Raw genomic sequence first — 25,662 nt, forward strand, 5'->3', positions numbered from 1 at the left:
GCTTCAGCTCCAAGGCTGCCAATGCAGCCTCTGCACCAGGCTCAGGATGGAATTGCACATGCTGGGACAAACCAGCCTCAAAGCTCCTCCCACTCCCTGGTGGCTCTTTACACCTCTGCCACCTCCTCCTTGGCCCTGGATGCCTCTCAGGGATACCTGTACCTGGTCCTGCCGGGGCCGCTTCACCTCACTGGCTCCACAGAAAAGCACCACAGCAACAGAAAACTCTGAAACTTCGGGCCCTGCTTGCCCACCTCTCCTCCCTCAGAAAGCCAGCAGGACTCCCCCAGCTCGCCCTCCAAAGCGGAGCCCTGTGGCTCTGGGCTCTGTCCCTCCAGGGGTGGCAGCCCTGGACTCTGTCCGGGGCAGCTGCTGGTGCAGGCTGTTCCTGGTGGATCAGGACTGCAAGGTGGTTCCCTGCTTGTGCTTTCACTCCTGCTGTCACAGAGCCCTGCTGCTCTCCCTCGTTCCTCCACCGATCCCCACTGCTGGCTACATCATCATCTTAGCCCGATGCTCTCTTCCAGCTTCTGCAAAATTTAAAAAAATCTTCTCCAGGGAAAACAAAGTAAAGGAATGTTACAAAAGCAGGCTTGTAGCAATATTTACAGATTGATGGAGTTAAAGGCTGTTGTGCCTGTGGGTTAAAATCCAGGGGAGCACTGACTGTTTGGGCTCCTGTGTTCCCACTGACCCCTCCAAACCCTGCTAGCAGGGACAGAAGGGAACAGTCCAAGGGCTGGTAAAAGCTCACTGGAGTGGGTCAAGTGGCAGCTGCTGGGCACCCCAAGTGCCACCACCTCCCGCCACCATCCTGCTCTAGACCCCAGCAGGAACACTCCCATTTATTTCATTTCCAGGCACCAGGCTTGCAATTGTTAACTACTGTCCCTGACTGATTGGGCACTGAGCAGTTCCAAAAATACCAGACTGGGGGTGGCAATTTTCTGTCAGTGTGAAATCCGACATCTTGGGAAATAAATGGTGCCTAGACACATGCAGGCATTTCATAGCTTTTAGATATTAGCACCAACAATTATTTCTGCTTCACTTCTTACACTTTTTGTGAGTTTTAAATATTTAGAGTTCAGCTTGTTCAAAGATTTATTTTACTTGATTTTTGATATTTGCTTTTAAACTGTCACACCTTCTTTGTCACTGCTTTCAACATTCTGAGAGCTCACATTTCCAACTTACTGAGAATGTACCAAGGGGTTTGGTGCTGGTTCTGATACACAGACTCACTCACCCCATAGTCAGTTTCTCACCTTCAAATACCATTGAGATGCCCTGGTTACAGTGCAACAACTGCTCAGGTAGCCTGACTCTGGTTTTCTAGAATAAAACCCCAAATAACCCAAACCTAAAACCTAATTATTTTTGCCCATTTTTTCACATCAAAGAGACTTTGGGTGTACAGAATTGGTGACACGTAGTTCCTGAGCTCCCTTTCCATTTTAGGCAGGCTGCATTTCTGCTTATTTCACAGTAACCCTGCACCAGTAGCTGATTTCCTGGCTGTAACCCAACAATTGCACTGATCTGTGGTACACTGCACTCTGAGAGAAGGTCAGCATTTCAGCCTCACCCCCTCCTGGGCACTGAAATACGGAGGGGTGAGGCTCTGGCTCGAGGGCTGGCCTGCTCCTCCTGCAGGTGCCAGGCCTGAGGCCCTGTGCCAGCAGGACCCTGTTATTTCTGGACTCACACACGTCTCAGGTGCAGGGCGAGGCTGAGAGCAGGTGGAGCTGCACACCTGACACAGCACTTCTGCAGAGTGAAGCTGCTGCAACAACAGGGCCTTGGGCACTCAAGGACTGTGCAGCCCAGCTTTTAGTTAGGTGTCAGAGCACTGATTAAAAGGTGCTCACTTTGGCAAATGTTGTCTTTGTTGTAGGCTCCTTGGCCACCACCACCATCCAGACATCACACTGTCCTTCACACACCCTCCCAAATTGCTGCTGGGCTCTAAAGCAACAAAGGGCAGAGGCTCTCACAAACAGCTTTTGATTAAAATAGCAAATAACATCAACTTACATGAAAATAGATTTCAGTGCTTGTTTGATATTTTGTTTTTCCTCTAATAAAAAGACAATCATATCTCTCACAGACTGCTGCTTCCTGAAAAAAGCATATCACAATATGCACTGACTGCAAATGCCAGATTTCAATATTCAACACAGCTGTACTTGTGGAGACCTGACAGAGAAAATTCCCCTGCTCTGCCTTCCTCCTCATTCAGCAAATCAGGCAGAGTATTTTGAACATAAATTCAGAAAGTATTTTCATAAACAGAATATTTCAGCAGTTAAGACTGAAGTTTTAAGCAGTTCTGTCTCTCTGCACCTTCTCTTCCTATGCCTTGGTGGAAATGAATCAAATTCTTAAGCTGCAGCAATAATCTCTAAGAGACAAAACAGATGGAAAAAATAATGGGATAAAGTACTCTATGAGTAAGATTTTGGCAACACAAACCCAATGCTTCTGTTTTTTTACCTAAATGTTTAGACGTGCAGCAGGCAAAACCAAAATAAAATTGGTTTTGTGTTAAATATGTGGCACATTTTATACAGAGCACACTTTTCATATACAAAAAGTTACATTGTGAAAAATGACTCTAATAAAATGAAATACTTCAATATTATTCACCAGGTTTTGCCGAGAGCCCCCAGAAAGGCAGAAGGCCTTCCACAGACGTGCAGACACTGCAGTCCCCAAGGCCCAGAGCAGCCACAGAGCCCCAGCCTCAGGCAGAGGCTCCTGCGGGGCTCTGGTGGAGGGCAGTGCCCAAGGGCTCCCACCATGTCCAGTGCTGAGCTGCTGCAAAGGAGCCTGGAGCAGCACCAGCTTCTATTCCTTTTCTTACCCTGTCTGCCATTACACAGCTCACCCTGTCTTCTCTTACCCCAGTGGCCCTGGTTTTGCCATCCTAATTCCCCCTTCTTGGTATTTATTGGGCATTTTCTCCATCATCTGCCACAGCAGCTGCCTGACTCCTCATTTTTTTCTTTACAATATTTCTCCACTTCTCACACTGTTATTTTGTTATTGCAGCCACATCTGGGGGTCAGCCTGGACAGCTTGGACATGACTTTCTCTTTGATTCCTGGATGGCTCCTGCAGCTTCCTGTACTTCTGTTCTGTTTGTGCCACTTTGTGGCCACATGCCTGGGCACTGTTGGGTCTCAGCAGCCTCTCCCACTGCTGTCTCCAAGCTCACAGCCAGGGCAGGTCAGGTGTGTAACTCTGATGGGCATTATGAACTGCAGTGAGATGGATCCACCTGCTGAAGGAAACAAGACTAAAAAATAGCCAGGTACGTACCCGAGGATCCCTGTGCAACCTCAGACCTACAGACTGAAATTCCAGCAGAATGTTTAAAGAGATGCAGCTAATACCTTGAAAGAAATGTATTTTGGGGAATCTGTTTTGACTAAGAAGCAGGGAAAAAAGAAATTAGAATTAGGGCCATGAAGGCCCATACTGATGTATAAGTAAAAATGTGTGTATGTTTGCATGTAAAATGCAGCTTAAAAGCACACACAGCTTTGGGGGTTTTTGGTTACTTGGTTTTAATCTGTTCCAAGTCATGAGCCTCAAATTGGGTTTTCCATAATTGGTTTTAGCTCAGCTATGACACACTGAATTTAGAACCCTTAAACTTTATGTTGCTTTTTGGAGATGAATATTATAATAAATTTCATTTCATACTGGTAACAAGTGCAAGACTTGAGCTAAATATTTACTGTTAAGAAAAATGTAATCCTTTTCTTTTGAAGCAGAGCAGCTACAACATTTTCTGTAAATGTTTGTCCTTTCTACTTCAGTATTAATAACCACATTTTTATGACCTCGTTCAAGAAACCCACAAGAAGCTGGCTGTTCTTTTTCTGTCATGTTCGTGCCCTTTACATCATTTCCTACTTCTAATAACCAATGATGACAGGAAATTACTTAACAGATGGTAAAAGCTCTTTAACTGCTATTAAGGGCTACTGAGCTCTGCTGCATTTTGGGAGCACTAACTTCTGTGACTTTCCATCTTCCTTGGGTCATTCCACGTTTGTTCAGCCATCATTAAGTACTCAAGGGCTTGAGAGTTTTGTTGGTTTTTTTAAATTCAGAACTGGGGGTTAGTATCATGCTACTTCAAACCATTGTTATTTCAAATACTTCTCTTTTGTGAGGCCACTCTTAACACTGAGAAACCACAGCCCTCTCTGCTCCCCGGGTGTGGTGAGCACAGCAGCCCAGGCAGCCCAGGGCCTCCGACCTTTAGTTACCACAGATGCAGATCCTCTCCCTCTCCTGCAGCAATGAACTGTCACATCATTAACAGGAGGCTGGGGGGAAAATTCAAACCTTGAAACTTGCAGGGGTTGGTCTCATTAATGTCCTCACACAGGCAGGAGAAATTCCACATCAGAAAGGGCAGAAGTGAGGCATGAAATTCCCAGCTGAACACACCCAGGAGTTAGTGACCCTCTCCATCCTTCCCTTGCACTTGGAGTAAGCTGCACTTTAACCACAAGTGCTGGCCTAATGACTCAAGCTCTACTGCACAACACCAGCAGCTCTCCCAGTTCTACCAGCTGTTTGTCTGGCTCTCTGTGGAAATGCCTATGAGGAGCTGTGGCTAAAGACACAAAACTGACTTAAAGAAAAATTTACTGTGGCACAAATTAGCAAAGACTATGTCTAGAAACAAATACTTCATTTTTATGATTGCTGCTAAAATAAACGCTTGCATTTTGCATGAGACTGTTAAGTTGGAAATAATAATCAAATACAGTTAGTGTGGTTTCTTCAGCTTTAGGATCAAACAGCACTCCTGGTATACAGCTATAGTTACAAGTGATTAAGTTGTACATTTCTCATCTGATGCAAAGAGCTGCACACAGATTACTGGACACACCACAGATGAGCTCTGGTTAAGTGTGCCCAGAAGTGTGATTCACTGCTAAAAATAAATATTCACAACTGATTTGTTAGGTGAAATGAAATGGGTACGTAATATAACAAATGGATTCTAAAGCAGAGGTTGTGAACCTTCTGTTTGAAGTGAATATTGTAAATACCCTCTCTCTTTCTCACCCTCGTGTGTCAGTGTGTGTCCATAGTGCTGCACTGTCCATCCGAGTGGCACTGCCACCTCTGGGGCGTTTGGTCAGCGATTCACTGTTTAACAAAGAGCTCCTGAGGACAAATAACACACTTGTTCCCAGAGCTAAGAGAAGCACATGATGACCTGCTGATTTTCCTGTGCACAGCTCTGCACTGCTCTGAGCACAGGTCCCAACCTCCCGTTGGTTGCACAGAACCTGAGTGCCTCCTGCAACTCTGCAGTTTTAGCTGGATTGAGAAGAAAATGACAGTGCTTTGCCCAATGAGAACCCAAATGTGACCTCAACTTGTATTTTGTTCAATAATCTCCAGCACATTTAGTAAACTGCTGTCAGAGGGGATTATGTTCACACACAGAGTGATACTTATAATCATCGCCATACAAAATGGACCCTCTAGGTATTCATTTTTGATGTACTCAGCACTTCCTTTGCAATTCCATTGTCATCCAGCATCACTGTTCCATAAATTTGGAGTGTTGCTGCATTGTTTTGCACCATGACTCCTTATGATTTAGCAAGTCTAAGCAGATACAGCTGATTGTAGGAGCCATTTGCATTTTCTGCTCTTTTAGAAGATAACAGATTCTATCTAAAAACTTTTAAAACAGCACTATCTTTGCACAGCTTAATAAATTCTTATGAATAAGCAAAATCCTTGGTTATGTTGCACTCTGAATTAGCCTGGGCTTTACATGCATTTGTAACAGATAAGGAATAAAAAAGAAGAAAACTGACCACACACCAAATACAAGTCTGGGAAGGTTCCATGTGAGAGGAAGCTCCAGAAGTGTCTATGCCTGAAGTGCAAGGGAGAGAACTTGTGCCCCAAAAATTCTTCCAATATGCTCTTTTTTTCTTTTTCTTTTTTTAAATAATCTCAGAAATAATTATTTTTAAGTACACCGGCAAATCAAGAAAATCATAGCACGAAACTGCATAAACAGTAGGTAGATGTAATATACATTATTTACTCTTGCAGCCTGAGAAAAGAAGTTCCTCTTAAATATCAGATTTTCAAAGCTGAAACACAAGACAGAACCCTTCCCTGCCTGAAAGAACGTACAAGGGGTGTTGTGTGAAAACAGAGTTCTCCTCATGCTCCTTGAGTGCTCCAAAATGCACTAAAAGCAAGCACTTTGCAGGAGGCTCCCTGAAGCTGACAGGACTAAACCCAGGAATGGCCAATCACCTCAGTTCCAGTCTGTGATTCCCAGTCCCAGCAGGAGCTCTGGGCTCATTCCCAGCAAACCACAGGCTGGCATCAGCCCCAGAGTGCCAGGTCACAGCCATGCCAGACACAGCACAACCCTGAAGCATTCCAGCCTTGCCATCCTGGATAAAAGCCAAACATAGGGAGGAAGGGAAACAAAGAGGCACCTCTGGTTTAATGAAGGGCTGAAAAGCCACAGGTTTCTTCTGATATTTGAACTAATGACAACATAAAACTATCATTTGGTAAGGTTTTTTAGATTTGCTGCAATGGCATGGCTCTAGCAGAAAGCATGTACAGGAATGTGTTCTCAAGGTTCTTGGCTAATGGGTTTCTGTATGTCTTTACCATATTTATTTGGATTGAAACAATAATATTAGAACTGCTTCCACAGCCTCTGGGAACTTCAGCACACAACTTGCACTACAGCAAAACTCTCTCACTACTAAAACAGGACCTCTGGCAATTTGTAGTTATAAAAAAAGTGTATTTTTAGAAGGCAAAATAAGCATGTTGATGTTACTAAACATGACAGCAGGTCAGTCTGGGGACAGGGCAAACTCTGAGCTGGAGAAAACCTCAGTAAATAATCCATATTCCCATCACCTGTCCTGTTAAAATGGGTTAAAGCGCTACTGGAAGTCATCTCTGAGCCAATGGTCTAATTTATTCTAGACAAGATAAGGGAAACATCAGCACCTGACTGGCAGAGCCCCCACCACATGTTCCAGAACCCTCTCCCCACACCAGGCTTGAAGCAGACTTGGATTTGCTGCCTCCTTTCCAAGGACTTCTGGGAAGTGAGAGCAAAGGAGATCTCACCTTACAAAGACTGATTGCACTCCAGATCTCTGGACTCAGGTGCCCTCTGGAGTTTGCTGGTGCAGAAGGACCCACGGAGAGCAGGGACAGGTCCTGGGGACCATTTCTTCCTGAGAAGGAAGACAGAGATCAAGTCAGTATTCAGGGGTTTAACAGAAACGAGAGTACAAGAATGGCTATTTTTCATCCTTTGGTTGGAACCTAATAATGCATCACGTGGATCAGGCCAAACTCAACAGACCCTGTTAAGATTTTTGTCCTAATGACCACTCGTGAGTGAGGGTAAGGAAATAAATAATGCTGCTGTGGAAAGGCATCTGAGAAAAATATCAAGCACTGCTGCCAAAGTACAGTGAAAGTTTGCAGGTCTGAATGAGTTTGACAGAAGACTGCAAGACTGTGAAATAAACTTCACAGCATTTATTCATCATCCCAATAATCCTCACCAAACAGAGGCTGTGAAACTTCTGCAGACTGAGAGGTTAAGGAGAAGAATAAAATGTTGGTAGTAATATCTGTTCCTTCTATATTTGTGTACTCTTTTAAATTTTTTTTTTAAAACTTGACTCCACTCTAGTGGAAGGAAAAATAATTGGGAAGAAGAAAAAATCAGCTTAAGTAAAATCAAGACTTGATGGGTAGGTTGCAGCTGGGATTCTGACAGTCTGGTGCACAAACCTACACGGTGCCTTCAGGAACTCCACAGTGCAACCACCATCTGCAGCTCTGGAGCCAAAGGAACAGCAGGATGGGAAACAAATGAGAGCAAGCAAAGAGAACTCTTGGTATTATGAGTTTACCCCCTTTCCTTTCTCTGTTTAATTCTCTAGGGGTGAAGTGACCAAAGAAAAGATAGAAACAGATTGTCATTTATTCTGGCTGGGATTTTTCACAGCTAACTAAATGTTTATAAAAGGTACAACGTTATTGTTGCTGTGTCTGCACCAGCACCAGCATCATCTCACTGAACATGTGCATGTGCATACAAGTGCATGTACATTTAAAGAAGCCATTTTTCTTATCCTGGTGATGTGAAATGCATAGCATTTTCATTTCAAGAGCCTGTGTTCTTTTCCCCCAGTCTCCAGGAAAGCCAGAATGCCCCTGTCTTTGCAGAGATCCTGCCCTCTTCATCCTGTCTTTCCCAAGATAAAGCTAGCAGTGTAGATGGCTTCGTGCCTCTGCATGCAACTCAGAGATGTGGTTTTCTGCCTACAAAATGGTAGGTTTTTATTTCTGAGCACCAGCATGTAACATTGCATCCCCAAGTCTTAGTCTGCACAATTAATACTGTCCATCTGATGAAAGCAAACTCTGTTTTTACTGGCAATAACAAAGAAATTTAGACCAGGATAGTGCAATATGCATCTTTGAGAAAGGTTCCAACCACGGATGACAATTAAGTACTATAGGAAAAGGTTCCTAAAACCTCGTTACTGAAAAAACCAGTTATCTTGGAAAAAAGGAGCAGACAATTTTCTTTAAAGCTCAGCCACTATGAAGTGTGTTTGGGGTTTTTTAATCCTTGGGAATCCACCTTCTCCTCTAGCAGCTTGGAGCTTTTTTCTCTTTATATTAAGTAAGAAAGGACAGATTTTCTTACTTATATAAAAAGCCTGTGGAAAGAAAAGTCCTGCTTAATTCCTCACAGCAGATCTTTGAGCACAAACTTGCACATTGCTCTGAAAAATGGGAATGGAATTCTGGGTGCAGCTCACAGATTGGGCTCTGCTCTAGAGAGATACCTTAAGCAGATAAAGATGAATCTTATTAAGCTAAATCCTTTCACTTCTGCCCTTGGACTTTGGAACAGGCTGAAGGTGATTTCAGGAAAGATCATATCTGAGCTTTGGGCTTTCGAAGAGCTGAGCAGAACGCCTGTGCCCACTTCAGACCTCTCTTTGATCTGGGAATACAAACCCTGGCCCATGCCACCTTGTCAGCAAAGGAAGGGGCACAGGGACACACCTCTGGAAACAGCTGGAGAAATTTCAGACTTCGGTGGTGCTGAAAATAGTGATATTATTTGCCCAGTGGGTGCTTAATTTTCTGGGCAATGCTGTTGTTCTTTAGCTGTCTCTAGCATTTGATTCAGGGAAATGAACTGCTGTGTGGCTGAGAGATGTCTGAGGGAAATCATGGATCCTGATTTGGGGAAAATGATGGATAACATTCTTCACCCATCTACTTAAGGTGATTTTTCCTCATTAAAAATCTATCTCAGGCAAACTGAGTGCACCGTATAATCTTGCAGCTATGCAAGTAAAATTCCCTTCTGGACTAAAACCACATTTCTGAGTTGCATGCAGAGGCATGAAGCCATCTACACTGCTAGCTTTATCTTGGGAAAGACAGAAGGACCAGGATGAGGAGGGCAGGATCTCTGCATAGAGAGGGGCATTCTGGCTTTCCTGGAGACTGGGGGAAAGACCACAGGCTCTTGAACCTCCTTCCTCCAGGGAAGTGCTATGAGTGTTGCCTCCTGCAGATCTTATCAGTAAACCCAGCCAAAGTCTCTTGCATTTCACAGATTCTGTTGGGTAACACCAACCAGACCCACCAGCAGAGATCACTTCCTCACCTTCTTGCCTCTGTCCCTTAGGGGTGCCTTTCCTAGACTTGCATTAAACTGGGATTTTGGGAAGTTGGAGTTATCCTGAAGCTCTGGGTGGGGGCAGGCTGTAACCCACTGGGGTCTGGCAATGCTTCCTACTTCCAGAGCCTGAATCAGTAATACCAACACGTTTTTAATTGACCATTGGAGAAGGATCCAGCAGCAAGTCAGCCATTCCATAACAGCACACAGAAAGAATGATCCAGGGAAAGTGCTCTTTAAATCTCATGGAAAAATGGGTTCTCTCGGGCTGCAACACTCCTCTGGCTAATTCCAGGCTGACAGGACTTAGATAATACTGAGTGAGAGCTTCCAGCATTTTGCCATCCTCTGAACTCAACAAGAGCAGTGACAATACTGGCTTGCCCATCAGGAGGCAGGGCATTTCCCCTGACTGCTCACAGATCAGGTGTCACAAAAATGTATCAGTTCCGAGTGTTTCTCACTGGAGCATCACGTAAACACTTGCAGAAAGGGAGAAGCTTTGAATTATAAAGAAAAAGAATTTGAATAATCACAATCAAGATTTCAAAAACTGTGCACAAAATATTTCCATAGACCCAGGAATTCAGATGACAAAGTGCTCAGAAATGTTCTGCCAGAGGGCTCTGTTTTCCCCTTGAAGAGGTTTTGATACATCAGCAGCCATATGCCTTAATTTACTGGTTTATGCTAATTTCAGTGGCATTTTGCTTCTGATGAGAAAAATCTAAGGGATCTAAAAATCTATGTGATGTTTCAAAAGGAGTTTTCACTTAAAATGTATAATACATACATGCAAACAGATTTTGTTTAGTCAAAACTTCTCCAGCAATACAATAACAACAGGAAAATAAGAAGGAGCCATGGAAGGAGAAGAATAAATTGCCACTGAAGGAGACTGGGGCTTGGGGTCATGGAAAATCTTCACTGTTAGTGTTACCTTTTCCACTGGCCAGGCAACATCATTGCTTTGGGTCAGCACGTGGGGATCAGATGTGCACATTCTTGATTCTGCCTCACTGAAAGGGAACTGAAGGATTCAATGACCTCTTGAAATAACTTCCAATTACAAATTTCTTTAGTTTAATGCTTTCTATAGGAAATAACCCAATTCTTGAGTTACTGATTTCACAGACCAGCTTTTTGGACCTACTCCATTCAAACAATGGTGATTGCAGAGTATTCTGAAATTTTGTTTCCATATAAGCTGAAGATATTAAGACAGACATGATCAAATACAGGATACTATGAACAAATTAAATTTGGTTGTATTTACAAGGCTGCAGTAAAATATTTGCAGTGACATCAGGAAAACTTTGGGAGAAACCCCCAGGTCAAGCAGGGATGCAGGACTCCCTGACTCTAAATCACAGTGCAGGTTTGGATAGTCTGTTTGTAGATGAACGTCATGGCCAGGTCATCAGGAGCAAGTCTCCAACCAGGTTCCAATGAAAGATTCACACACGTGAACTGATCCTTGCTTCTGATCCCAGTTTTGAACCCGTGGAGTCTTTCAGTGTATGGCTTCAAGCAAACCTGGTGCTGTTCTAAGCAACTTTGGATATCAATACTTCTGAGAATGAAAAAGGGAAATCATCTTTTGACCCTGATTTAAGAAATCACTTGCACTCTTTTTAACCCATAAAGAGGGCATTCATTTTTGTCTTACAGAAAAGCCAAGGATGACATTTTTCCAGGGATGTTCTTTCCAAGGAGATTCAGCTACTGCCATCTGTTGATAGATACGGTGAAGGGTCACTGTCAAAGTGCACATCTGTACCTTTTCTAAGAGGACTGTAAAATATCAGGGGTGAGAAAAGGACACTGAAAGAATGCTTCTCCTTCCCAGCAGGGACAAGCAGGGATTTGGAACAGGAAGAAAATACCAGGGGTAGTTTGAGGGCGGGGTAAAGGCACGGGCAGATTTTATTTTACAGGTAAATTCTCCAGCAAGAAGGGTAACACCCACATGTATGGGGTGATCACTGACTGACTTCTCTGAAAACCAGTCTGAGATGTGTGCCTGTGCTTTCCTCATCTGCTCATATTTAGATGAGTTGGTTAATGTTCAGCTCTTTAACATCAGCCCAACCTCACTGGACATGCAAATCATCCCAGCCTTTGGACAAGAACCTATTTCCAACCATCTGTGGAAGGAAGGCACTGACCTGAACTAATTAACTGAGATTAGGCCAATTTTTTAAAGGGATGAGAACAAAGTAGGAGATGCACTGAACTGGAATAAGAAGTGAGCTGTGACTTCCAGCAAAGCCCTGCCCACATGCCAGGGAGCAAACTGTGAAGCTGAGGAAAGCAGCTTGGATGGAGTGACTTCATGGGAGTGGAGGAGAAAACAGGGAAGCAGCCAAGGTAGAATTTAGTAATTTCCTGTTGTTGTGTATCCCAGCAAAATACTGCCCTCCCTCAATCCTTCTTTAGATTTTCCTTGTGCTGAGCAGCCAACAGCCTTTACCTCCTCCAGTCTAAGACCCAGGGTGTGACAGCTGCATAACAGACCCAAGGGCTTCTGCCATGTTATGGCTTTCCCCTCCTCAAATAAACAACTTTCACGAACATTTCTCCTCTCACTGCCTCTTTTACCTTTGACCTTGCAAAAATAAGGATTTCTCCCTTCTGAAAATGAATTTACCTCGCCTAAAGAGAAATCTGCTTTATTAATTTGTTTTAACCTGAAATACAAAATATCCACTGCATACTTCCTGCACTATGTCAGCATCTTCCTAATTACTGAAACAACACCGTTTTCTTCTTTTTTATTTTATTTTAAATGAGACATACTGGGGAGAGGCAGATCTGTCTTCAGTTACTCATTTCATTTATTCAAATTACCAATACTTTGTAACCCAATACTGCAAAAAAAGTGCTCCAGGGTAAACCTGGAAGTCTGTTGTGTTAGGATCCCCCAAGTACAATACAATTAGAGCCATGCCATGAATGACTAACACTTCAGAAGCAATTATTTCACAAGGAGGTGAATTTCCACCTCACACCAAGTATTTCTCAGGTTTTTGTGTGTTGGTGCTAAGAAGATCAGAGAGATTAAATAAGCATTTATAATCATGAAGGGATCTTACTCCTGTCTGAGGCAGCTGGGCTGGAAGGTGACAGAGGCCTGAGGGCTCCCTGTGTCCCCTGGATCAGGCTCTTCAGAGCTTCTTGATCCCCTTGGCCACGGTCAGGCTCTCCTGGGTGAGAAGACCACTGCAGTGCAGGGTGGCACAGCCATGATGGACACTGAGCAAATGAGGGGAATTAGCATTACCAAGCCAGTTAGCTGCTCTGTTAGAGAGTGCTGAAGGCATGGACATCCCATCTGATGTCAAGACTGTTCCTCAGGGAATTACAACCACCTATTGCCTACTAGGAATACACAAGTCACAGGCATTGTTACCCAGCTTGGCTGGTTTTATTTATGCTACTGCAGCGCTTGGACAACGAGTCAACAGCTGAGTCACAGCTCCCAAAGCTCCTGGGTTTCCTTGTGTGAAATACATAAATAAAAACAAATAGTTCTTCACTGCTGGTTGCATCTTCACTGAAATGCTATGCAAGAACAATAGGTCTTTCCCACTTGAAAACAGAGCTCCACACTTCTGGGGTGCCATTCCCATTCCAAGGGCTGCAGGCTCACCACAGGCCCCTTCGTCCTCTCATTACCACCCTGTTTCCCTTTCCAAACCAAAGTTACACTAGCTGCTATTGTAACAGCCTGCACACAATCTGCTGAGAATAAATACCCGCCTAATGAGCCTGAAATTATATGGTAATTTTTTAATTCAAAATAATTACATGGCTATTTGGGCCCTCCAAAATAAGGTATTACTTATTCAGCCCAAACAAACTGCTGTTTGCCCAGGGTTTGAACTCTGATAAACAGCAGTGCAGCAGTCATCTGCATACTGAATCCTGAGACAATTTTGTGTCAGATGTTTACATACACAGACTTGGAAACAAATATTTGTCAAGGCAACAAGCAGATTTTAGCACAACCAAGGGAAAAAAAACAAACCAGAAAGCCCTTGGAAACAGGACTGAAAACACGGCCAAGTCAGAGTGCTACAAGGGCACCAGCTGGCTCCAAGTCACCCAAGTGCCCTCTAAAACATCTCGCAAACTTGAAAATGTTCCATAGGGGGATGGGAATTGTTTAGTTTATTTTGGCTTGCCATTTGTGTCTGGTTGGGTGCCTATCTCCCTGTTCACCTGGAGATACAGATGGAAAGCCACCACAGAAATGAAGATGGAAGGAGGAGAGGGAAAGGGAAAGGGAAAGGGAAAGGGAAAGGGAAAGGGAAAGGGAAAGGGAAAGGGAAAGGGAAAGGGAAAGGGAAAGGGAAAGGGAAAGGGAAAGGGAAAGGGAAAGGGAAAGGGAAAGGGAAAGGGAAAGGGAAAGGGAAAGGGAAAGGGAAAGGAAAGGAAAGGAAAGGAAAGGAAAGGAAAGGAAAGGAAAGGAAAGGAAAGGAAAGGAAAGGAAAGGAAAGGAAAGGAAAGGAAAGGAAAGGAAAGGAAAGGAAAGGAAAGGAAAGGAGTTGGGGCAGAAAGACCTTCAAGCCATTGGTTGCAGCCAGCTTTCCTCAAGTCAACAGAACATCTCCCACTGGCTCCCAGGGCTGAGCAGGCCTGGATTTCAGAGCATTAATGGAAGATTTAAAAATCATCTTATGAGCACTAGTAGAGAGCTGTCCATGAATATGAATAATGCATGCTGGAGATATGACCACTGGCTTCTCAGAGGAAATTCCCTGCTCTGTGAGACTGCCAAAGGCACTGGTAAGGAAGGACTTGGAACTGAACTGGTGCTGCTTTCTGGAGGAAGGCAGAGCCCTTCCACACCCAGAGTGGGGATCAAGAACCTCACAGACACCCCTTGAGTGAAGCACATGAAGGGGCTGCATTGAGTAGGCTACTTTGCTTCTGAGATGATGAAATATTTGGGCCTGGAATGAAAATTAAATCCACACTTGACTTTCTACCCCTCTATTACACAGCTACACTGCAAACACACTACGTTGAATTTCACACCTGCATTCATACCTTTGGAGTTGCTGATTTAAAGAAGTGGACACAGATGAAAGATCTGCATGCCATTTCCTACTTCCAGGGGAAAAATAATGAAATCAACTGAAATCTGCTCTGTCCTGATTAAATACAACTTGGCTGAGAAACAAAACTCAGTAGCCCATGCTTCCACTTAAAAAAAACCAGGCAAACTGAAAAAGAAAGATGTTCAGAGGCTCTCAGATTACAAAGAAATAATATATATCCTGTTTTAACAAGGATTTGCAGCTTACAACAGGGTGGTCCAGAGGGTGTGAACAGAACTACTGGTTGGCTTCCAGAAGCATTTCACATCTGCTAAGAGTCATCTGATGTTCTAAACCTTCAAGAAAGCAGAAAACACATGATTTTCTAACACATATGCAAAAATACTAAAACTTCACATGACTTAAGTGGCAGCATTCATTTTTATGCATACTTTGAATTTTTTGTTTCAGCATTAAATATCTCTTAATCTATTTATATATTACAGCTGGACTATTCCAGTACTTTCACTTAGCACTCTTGCTGCAGAAAAATCAGCATTGTGCTCTCTGCTTCATTTGCTGACGCTGTTCAAGGTGTAATTTAGAACACTTGACCTTACCAGAAAAATTGCAGCTTCCTATGGCATCAATGGAGTTATCATTAAAGTTCCCCAACGCTGTTTTGCATTGTTTGCAAACAAGCTGCATGTAAGAGTACAGCACAACACCATGTGCTCTGCTATTTATGTCATTGTTTGCCCAGAAAACACATTTTTTTCTCTCGTTATTTGTGTTTCTCTTGGCTCAGGAAGCAGACTGGGTGCAGTGGAAGGTTGCCTTCCTGGAAGCAGTTTTCTGCTTGCTTTCTCTGGGGCTGTGTCAAGAGTCTGCAGTGTCCCACAGCCCTTCCCATGCCCAGGTGCCTTCAGGCTGCTTTCTGCTCTTTGTGCCAGGTCAGCTGCACTCAGCCTGGCTCTGTGCTGGAGCTGCCTTGCCATTCTGACACCAGCAGTGTCTGAGGTGCTCCTGACACTAAATCAGTGGCTAATTTCCATGAGAACATTGTGAAGCTCTCGACAGTTCTCAATATGGATTCTTTAAAGCACCACAAGAGGAGGAATACCCAAGCACAGGGTCCAACATCCCAATTTCTGGTGCAAGCAGCAGTGCATGCAGGTGCTGCTGTCCATTTTGAGTGATGATGTCCAGATTATTTTAAACACATCAGCTAAAACTTTGGCTTTTATTCTAATGTGTCATTACATCCACTGGGATAAATTCATTTATCCATCTCAATGCTATCGCTTGTTTCAGCTTGCTCGGATTTAATTCAGGCCTGAGCTCTCTGCAATCATTTGTTCACGTTTATGACATTACACATGGTTGACTAACAGCTTCATTTTGCTGAGTTTCCATTTATTACTGTCACTATTACAGCAGGATTTAAATGTTTGTAACTTGCCTATCCTAGCATGAATGTGACATCAGTGGCGTTTAACACTGATCCTGAAGGCTCCTCTTGGACTGTTTGTCACCTAAAGATCAAATACTTCTGCTGCTGACTTTTAAATCAATTATAATCTTGCAGGATTTGGCTCAGAGGACAACCCAAAGTGAAAGGCAGGGAGCCTTAAGAGAGAGAGTTTCCCAGTGCATTACATGAGATTGATTTTTCATGTGCAGAAAAAAGAGGTCTGCTAAAGAGAAAAAAAACCAACAAATCCAAACTCCCCAAGCCAAACAAAAAATCTTCAACTCAGAGTCAAGTAGTTTCTATGGTACTTGAAAAAACATGCATAAATCTGTTTTTCAGTCCCCGAAATTTTAGAATCTGGTGTAAAAAAAATTAAATACTCATCAATATATCCTTTTACTTAATATTATGAAAACATTTAAATATTTAAATTACAATTTATCATTTTAAAAATAATATTCCTCTCTCTGCTTCCCAATATTCATAATTTCATAAACTGAATCTGAACTGAATCTCCAAGTTCAATAAAAAATATTGAGGCAAAATGAAGTGGGGTGATTTTCCATCAATAGATAACCAGATAAAAGCCTTCACTTTCAGAGTCATTCCTTGTCTGTATAAATGACAAATACAGATTAATGGAATCCTCAGAAAAAGAATAATACAGTGCCCTAATGGAATGAGCAAATGTTTCATTGAAAATACCCTTTCACACTATGAACCATAATTGTTCCTTCAATTCCCACCAAGAGCATCCATTTGCCTCACACTGAATTAGGTTGGAAAACATTTTAAGGCACTGAATTTGAAAACTGTTGTGGGAATTATTCCCATGTGGGTAAGCGGGAGGGCCTCTAGAACCAGATTAGAAGCACACACATGTTGAAGGCAGATTGAACAGCGTGCTGAATAACCCCATAAACCAGCCCTGAGCTGCAGGGTCTGCTGCAGGATCCTCCCCATCCCTGGGGACTCTGGCAAAGGCAGAGCAGGGAGAGGAGCAGGGCAGGGGCCCTGGCGCTGGGGAAGGTGGAGCAGCTGCAGACACAAAAGGTGCCCAAGGCAAGGCAAGGCCAGCTGGGCTGGCAGAGAGGCCCAGGGAACAGAACTGCTCCCCTGGGAGCAAGGTGTGGGAGCCAGGATCCCAGGACTGCCCTTGCCTGGCCTCTCCCAGCTGCACAGTGCTCCAGGCGTCCTCTCCTCAGCCCTGCTGCTCCTCAGCCTCTCCTGCCCATGCTGGGAACCCCCATTAATGAGAAAAGAGCCATTACAGGAGCAAGGCAGCGCTCCTGGGGGACACAGGGGGACCTTGCCAGATGCATGGAGTGACAGGGAAGTCAATTTCTGAACTATTAACACACAATTTTACCTGAAAATGACATCTCAAAGCATTTTCCTGATGCCAAAGCTTTCTTCAGAAAATTGAGTACTGGGGTCTGCTTCAGCCACATTGGGACAACACATCTGGCTTTAAAAACAGTGATTTTCAACTGCATTTTCTTAGAATATTTCCATCTGACAATTCAGACGTTTTTAGCACAAGAACTTGAACTTGCTGCAGAGCTGTGCATGCCATTACCTAGTTGCACAATTCCAGGTACTTCACCCTGGGAGAGCTGTTTCCCAGCCCCACAGAGAAAATTGGAGGCCAGGCAATACTGGTGATAGGAAGGCTTATGATGAAAGAAGAGGAACCAGTTCACTTGAGGAATGCAGTGCTTAAGTGCAATCAAAATCTCTTAGCAAAATATGTGAAAATATGTTTCCAAATCAATGTTCTTTGAAATCTCCATTTGCCAAAGGCAGATGATAACATTTTTGTCTTTCTGGAAATAAAAACAAACACTGAAATATCCAAGGGGAGGAAAATGTGCAATTTTCTCTCATCTGCTTGTGTCCACTCCCCATTTTAGGACACAGCCTAAGTAATGGAGGCCCTTAGCAGAGAGGCTAAAGGTAAAATGGTTAAAAACTCGGAATTTGAGCTCCACAGGCAGTTAGTGTGACAGACATGAATCTGGAGAACCCTATCAGTGCAATGGAAGTTTTATCTGGGGTAGAACCTTTGTGAAATCTAAATACAGATAAAAATATGTATCATGGAACTGTTCGTGCACAAACAAGACACTAAAAGCCAAATCACAAAGATGCTCTGTCGTCAGAGCTCAGCATTAATTCACTTTCCAATTCCAGCCAATTTGTTATCACAAATGCTCTCAATTAAAATGTTTTATTTGATACAGGGGGAATTAAAACAATCTTTTTATTCTGATGATAGAGATGCACTTAGCAGAATAAAAAATAGTGATTTAATGGCTACTTAATGGTCTAAGCTTTAAATGAACAAATCATAAACAAAGGCTTTTGTAGCCTGTTATGTTTTCCCATTTGGATCCTAAAAAATCTATCTGCATTCATTATGTAGGTCTGACACAGAATACCTTGCTCCCAGTGACATTCAGCTGCATTCCAATATTTGTCACCAGACTGAGCTTGACACTGCTGCCTTTAGAAAAGCTTCTAGTTCAGGTGTGGGACACAGCCTCTCCTTGGACAGAAGGATTTCACACTCTCCAGGTGACTCTGAGTCTGCCTCAACACCCAGACTGAATCACACTAAATCCATTGCTTTGTCTGCAGTTCACTGCAGCATTTCAGACCAGGCAGGGGGATGGATCTTTGAAACCTCCTATGAAATCTGAGCACAAAACCTGGGTAAGTAAATGCTACGTTTGCATTGAGAGAAATTCCTTCCCAAAAGTGTTGGCAAACACTGCTACTTGAATCAGATCCATGAGTCAGTCTCCCTTTCTTCCTGAGTCACTGTTGATTACAACACATCGCTAATTTACCAGTTGGAAATAACTCATTAAAAATAACATGCACTCACATACATAAATATTTATGTATTTAAAGATTAATCAAAAAATTATATTTTTAAACCAAGATCAAAGTATTTTGAGTGGAAAAAGAATCTGAAAATAAATAGTCAAAGCTAAAAAAAGAGAAATCCCTATGTGTTTTCTCTCTGAATATGGTCTGATCATCTAAAACAGAATTTATTGTATTTTTCTTTCAAAATAAGTAATTCAGTGTGTTCTACAAGCAGAAAGGTTTTAAATTCTATTCCCAAAAGGAAAAATGACTGTTCTAACAATTTTACTCAATTCCCTGGGGCTTTTTTCCCTCTTCTGGGCATTCTGTGCTAATCCCTTTCCCTTTAGGTACCTGCCAAGAGGGCGTGTTCAGCCGGCCTCAGCGATGCCTCCATGGCACTGTCTGTTTGCTGATCCCATCCCTCACGTGGGGTTTGCATTATTCCCCCGTGCCCTGCCACCTCCAGGTCACTTCATCACTTCTGCCTCCTGTGCAGTTTCCTCCCATTAAGGAGCTGGGTTTGCAGTAATTCTCCCCTGACCAATTTCTCTTGAAGCACCATTGTGCCTTTCCTCTTGTTCCCTCTCTCAGACCCATTTTCAGCTTTTCCATGTCTAAAGCCTACCAGGATTACATAATGACAATGCCAGTATCTCAAATGGCACCTGAGAGCTTACATCCTCCTATTTCAAAACTCCATTATATCTTTAAAAAATAATAAATGGCCCCATTTTAATGTCACAGAAATTTTTATGTGAATCCTCTGTCACAAAAACCTGGTCCAGCTGCCTCTGGAACTGTCAGCACAGTAAATTGATGACAGCAACAAAACAAGCTCCACCAAACAACATAATTCTCCACTTTTCAGTGGGGAAAAAAAAGCTGCAGCAGCACCATCTCCTGCAGTCTGATTTTTTATTAAAGAACCAAAACAAACCAGTGACAAAACAACAAAACTTATTATTAGGCCTTCAGAAATCCATCTGCTTAGGGACTCTGACATTTTAAATTAATTGGTCTAGGGTAGCCCACAAAAAAAGAAATTTGCATAAAACCCAAGTGCTATTAAATGTTCTGACTAGCATTCATTCACTTTTGCTGAATTCACAGATCACAAACTCTGGAACAGACTAAATTACAGCTGTGACAGCTGAACTGCTATGGGGTGTTAATGCACACCAGCCTTGTGAATGAGTTTTGTGGAGAGGTTAAAGCTTAACTGACTTTTTACACCCAGAAAGGCTAACTGCACATTTTGTGCCTTCCAGATCACCTCCATGTGCTGTGCTTCTTTAGGCATGCAGTCCTTGCCTCTCCTAGTGAGGCAGCCAGGCAAATGGTGTATCCAGACACTGAGTGTACCCTCAAATAGCTACTGAACCCACTGCTGATGAAAAGCAAGTACAAGTATTTCTAAATTAACACAATGCACACAACGGCACTCCAGCACACAAGATTTCTTCCAGTCGAGAGGAAATTTCATATAATCATACCTTTAGATATGATACAATATAGATTGTGTAATAAATGTTATAGGAGAAGTCAAAATTACAGTGCTCCTCATCATTAAGCATCTTAGGAGCATTGTGTTCTCAAAATACAGAGAATTAACCCTAAAAGACCCAAACGTTCTCTCCAGCAAGTGGTGCTTTAACAGGGAGTTTCTCCCAGAGCTGCTGCTTTCTGTGTGACTTTCTTCTCATTTCCATCTGCCTACTCTGCCCCAATCCCTTCTACCTCCATAACTCCTCCTTCCTCTGGGTTATCTCAGGATCCACGTTCTACAGAGGCTTTTGAAGCATGGGACATGCCAGAGGGGTTCAGATATTCTGACATGTGGGTTTCATGCAGGAAGTACTGCAATGACCACAGGAACTGATCCCTCAAGGGAGAGGGTTCCTGGTGACTGAGAAGAGCCCAAGTGCAGCCATGCAAACAGTTCCCCTGACTATTTACCCCATAGTGACTGCAGCTCTTCCTGCAAACGAAATGTTCCTGTGTTTGGCACGGTTTAAAAGGACCATTACTACCTCCCAGGTTGCTCCTGAGCCAACAGAAAACACCACCGAGGCAGGTCCTACCTTAGCTTTAGACAAGGCTCTTTCTGAAACAATTGTGCATCCCAGTTTCAGGGAATCTGACTTCCCCACCTTGGTGTAGTTCCAGCACGGAGTCAGACCCTGCCTGGGAAGTCCTTCCTGCTTCCACAGTGCAAACACAAGCTGCAAACTCCTGGCCCCAGCAGCATTTTGGCAAGAAATCCTAGAAATCAAGAGAGCTTTGTAAAAGCAAGCTTTTCCACCTGAATTTTCAATATTACTATTTAATTTGCAAGTTGTCTGCCAAACGCTCTTTCATGCAAGTCCATTTGCATTTTTCTGCTAAAGACTGACTCAACAGAGGAAAAAGAATATTCTAAGAAGTCACCAGACACAGGAATGGTACAAAGCCAAAGAATAGTTTCAAAACTGCCAAGGATTGGTATAAACACAAGGAAGGAACAACAAAGCGCTCCAATGAAAAGTTCTGACCAAGAACTCTTTCAACTACAATGTGGATTTGCAAAGGGATGTTGAACAGCAAAGAAAACTAAAAACATTTCAGCTCCTATCTGGCTGCACAAAAAGTGTTTACTCACTTTTTAGTCCTTAATATTTTCAATATTTTTTGTTCCTGAAATACGGATGTTTATAACAGAGTGCACCAAGATATTGTGGGAACATCAAATCTCCACTAATCAGTGAAAAAAAATGTTTCACCAGTGATAAAAATCCTCATTCCTTGAGGTACTGAGGGCAATTGTACTGAGAACAGATTACAGCATCATGGTGAATACATTTTACTAGCACAGATTTCTACAATACCAGGCAAATTTATGAACAAGATAATTTTTACAGGCTGTATTTAGCATTTACTTTGCCAATGATATTGCACAATTTGGGTATTTCACTAAATGTAAAGCCAAAACAAACTGTGAGCACAGACATACGTGAGTATAAATACAGATGCACCTAAACCCTTAACAATGTTTTAGGGTTTTATATTATCAATTTTAAGGCTTTGATATTATTGATGTTTTACAATAACACCACAAAGGAGAGCCATGCTAGCAGCTCTACACCAGAAGCTTTAAATTTGGTTAAAAACATTCTGGTCTAGCTTGTGTTTTATAATTAATATTAACATTACTGTTTTCCAAGGGATAACATTTGGGCAAACAATCAGTAGCTCACAAAAAGTATATCAAAGTCACCAGTTTTCCAGTGTTCACAAATGTCAGCATATAAATTAACAGCCACTTAAAGCAAAAAGCTACTGATACACAAAAGAAACCATAGCACTATCTAAAATATTCTGTGAGCATTTGCAAATTATTACTGCTGAAAAAAGGACCATTGCAAATATTTTTCACACACACAGAAAAGACAACACATCAAATTACCCTTCAGAGTCCTGTGTGGTCCTGTGTGTTTTTCAGCTGGTGAAAGACTAACTGAAGTTTTGATAAAAACTTCTTCTAAGAAACCAAAAACTGACATGAATACTGGAATTTTTTAATAAAGGATCCAGGATTTTGACTGACACAGTTCCTGACACTGTTTTAAAGATTAATATCGACATTAATGACAACTTCTCTAAAGGAAGTTCCTCTGAATTGAGTACATAGAAATGGAAGCATCTTAAAAAAATATTATAAGGTCCACCATAATCCATTATTTAATTGGAGTGTGTTAGGCTGCTTTATTGCACAACCCACTAAATAAGTGTTATTTCAGTGCTTACTACCTTTCCTGTTGTGAAAAGGAAGCAAGGTTTCAAAAGTTACTGATGAACATTCAAACATGGAAACAATACAAATATTTTAAGTTCTATTACCCTGCTCCTGTCCCCTTGTAAGGAGTAACTGAATTTAGAGAGAGAATGACAAACCAAGGGAGGTGCAATCAGACATTCAAATATAAAATTCCCACAGTTTTGGTGTTGCTACTGTTGCTGCATTGCCAGAAAGCAAATTGTTCTCTTGCAGATCTCAAATCTGCACTCAGAGCAAGGGAAAGAATGTGCTGAGCAGCCAGCCAGAGATGCACTGAGCTGGATTTATCCCTGGTGCTCCAGAGTCAGCACCTGCTTCCTGAAGCCTGCACAGTGAGCACTCTCCCTGGTGCCTCCAGAGCTCTGGAGTGCTCTGACCAGCACCAGGCTCCTTTTCCCATCAATATTTTGCTGGCTTCTCTCCTCAGTGATTGCTGCCCGTGAGCCTCGAGTGCACGGACAAGAACAGACCTGCAGCTGAGCCATGGCTGAAATTCCTCAGGAGCTTCCATGAAACAGGGGCTTAGCACTGCAAAGAGATGTTCAATGGAAGCTGTGGGAGTGTTTCTTTATTCCCAGCTCCTGGTGCTTCGCCAGGCACAGCTGAAGCTCTGCCACTCTGGGCTCTTTACCAACAGCTCAGCACTGGGCTGGTCACCAACTCGCTGACCTGCAGGTTCTCCTGCAGGAAAAAAACCCCTAAACTTTGGGGGTTTCTTCTTATATTAGGCTAAAAATAGATTGCCATTCTTATCTTTGAAAACAATCACAAAACTCAATGAGAAAAGACTATTTCCAAAAAAATCTTTGCTTATATTAACTTACCAGATATGTCAATTTTGAGAGTGCTCAAGTTGAATAACTCGGGACATGACAGAAAAAGCTGAAATTGTAGATAATGGGAAAGAATATTTCACAAACATGTCCATATCCCTCTTGAGAAATTTTAAGTAAACAGAGCACTATCCACTTTATAAATTATTATTATTATTTGCTTGAGAGAGTTCTGTTCTGAGTTTGTATCAAGTACTTAGGTCAAAAGTTTAAACATGAGTTAGAAAAAATAGGCACTTTTTAGCCAATATAAATTTTCTCAAGAATTTTGTAAGGCAAATAGATGGGTTTCTGTCCCTGAGTTCCTTTAAGTATTGATTCTAATCCACCTCCACAAAGCCCTGCATTACTCAAGGCACAACATCACACACAGAGTTTTTAGACTTGACAAATACATATTTTCAAATTGATCTTCCATGATCAAATAGCAGTCTAAAAAAAGCTGCAGCTTTCCAAATTGATTTCTGCTGTTCTAACCTTCTGCAAATCAGTTTGGTATCTTTTTCTGTTTCATCTCAAAATATCTGCCAGGCTTGGAGGGACAGTGCACAACTGCATCACCAGGATACAGCTGTTCCCTTTCAGGCCTCAGTCCCAAGCCATTAACAGCAGTGAAAGGATTTTATTGATTGCAGTGGATGGCAGAACAAGCTGTACCCAGGATATGTTGCAAATTGCATTTGATGTGCTCTGGCTTTTTCCCTTTAGATACCCGTGTGACCATAGGGAAAGACAGCTCAGCTTGATTTCTAACTGATTTTCAGAAGAGGGGCTTTTTTCCCCAAACAGTTACCTAAATTGAGCTTCTCCTGATAGCAAATTGGTTTTGAGAGTGAACATTTTCTGCATTTCTGTTTCTTTTTCAGTTCGTCAGCTCTCTTGGGGCCTCACACAATGATGCTCAGTAGAACTCTCAGAGACTCTGAAGACCGTGCCCTGCTGAGGGGTGAAGGTGAGGTCAGTGTGGGAATGCACTCATGACCTTTCTTGTTCCAAGCTCCCAAGCAATAAGTTGCTTGCAGAAAATGATTTTTTAGCTTTCCCTTTTAGCTTTTTTTAATGGATTCCCGAATCCATTAATTGTCTTCCCACATTAGCAATGAATGGGATGTGTGAGGGAGTGGTGGCTCCTGCACAGACGTGCTGCCATCCGTGGTGGACACAGCTAACAGCACGTTTTACACTGGGCTGCCAAGGCTTTGCAGTGACAGCAGTGCCACATTCCTGCCCACTGTGCACCTGAGTCGATGCCACTTCCAAAGCCATTAAACAGGCATCTGTACTCAGAGTGATCCTGCCTGCTTGGATATGACAGAGGAGAGCCAGAGACTTTCCTGCTCTCCGCCCTGGGACACTGAGTTCCTGAGGAGATGCTTTTCTCGCTCATGCCTCACCAGAAGGTGTTCTCAAGTTCAACTCAGTGAGGCTTTACTGGCCTGAAAATGCTCTCACTAAAGATGCCAAAATGAATTCCTCATGTCCAGATTCTCAACGATATAAAAGGTGAGAGACACACATGAATAGGCAACACAATTTTTGGATTAGTCTACAGAGGGCTGGCTTGCAATTTTCCAGACTTTCATTCAAATAAAAAGAAGAGTTTATGACTGGTATAATGATGCTTTCCTTTCTCTTCACCTGGAAGCTTTGGGAAGGGATGAACAAGCTTACTTTGTCAACTCGACTTTGGAGTCCTATTCTCCTCTTGTCTGAATTTCCCTGTACTGGGTTTAAATCTCAGGATGTGATGCCTGAAAGGTCTCCTCCTGCAGCACTGAACACTTGCAGGGACAGGGCCATGCCCAGACATTTTGGGCCAAAGCCAGAAATTACCAGCATGTCCTCGTGGGGGTCGTGTCCCCTCC

The 25,662-nt window shown here is 42.7% G+C and overlaps 1 long non-coding RNA gene across 1 annotated transcript in view; it reads right to left on the reverse strand.

Moving 5' to 3' along the window:
• The window catches only part of LOC135298476 (uncharacterized), a 189,396-nt gene that overhangs the window by 48,942 nt on the left and 114,792 nt on the right, over positions 1-25,662 (reverse strand). Inside the window, exons 16-20 of the long non-coding RNA XR_010360469.1 lie at positions 23,789-23,846; positions 21,232-21,412; positions 15,067-15,155; positions 12,850-13,009; positions 7,159-7,268 (exon numbers count right to left, since the gene is read on the reverse strand). This is a non-coding gene — a long non-coding RNA (uncharacterized LOC135298476). The remainder of the gene's footprint in view (positions 1-7,158; positions 7,269-12,849; positions 13,010-15,066; positions 15,156-21,231; positions 21,413-23,788; positions 23,847-25,662) is intronic.

Source organism: Passer domesticus, chromosome 4 (assembly GCF_036417665.1).
Source record: "Passer domesticus isolate bPasDom1 chromosome 4, bPasDom1.hap1, whole genome shotgun sequence".
Classification (NCBI taxonomy): Eukaryota; Metazoa; Chordata; class Aves; order Passeriformes; family Passeridae; genus Passer; species Passer domesticus.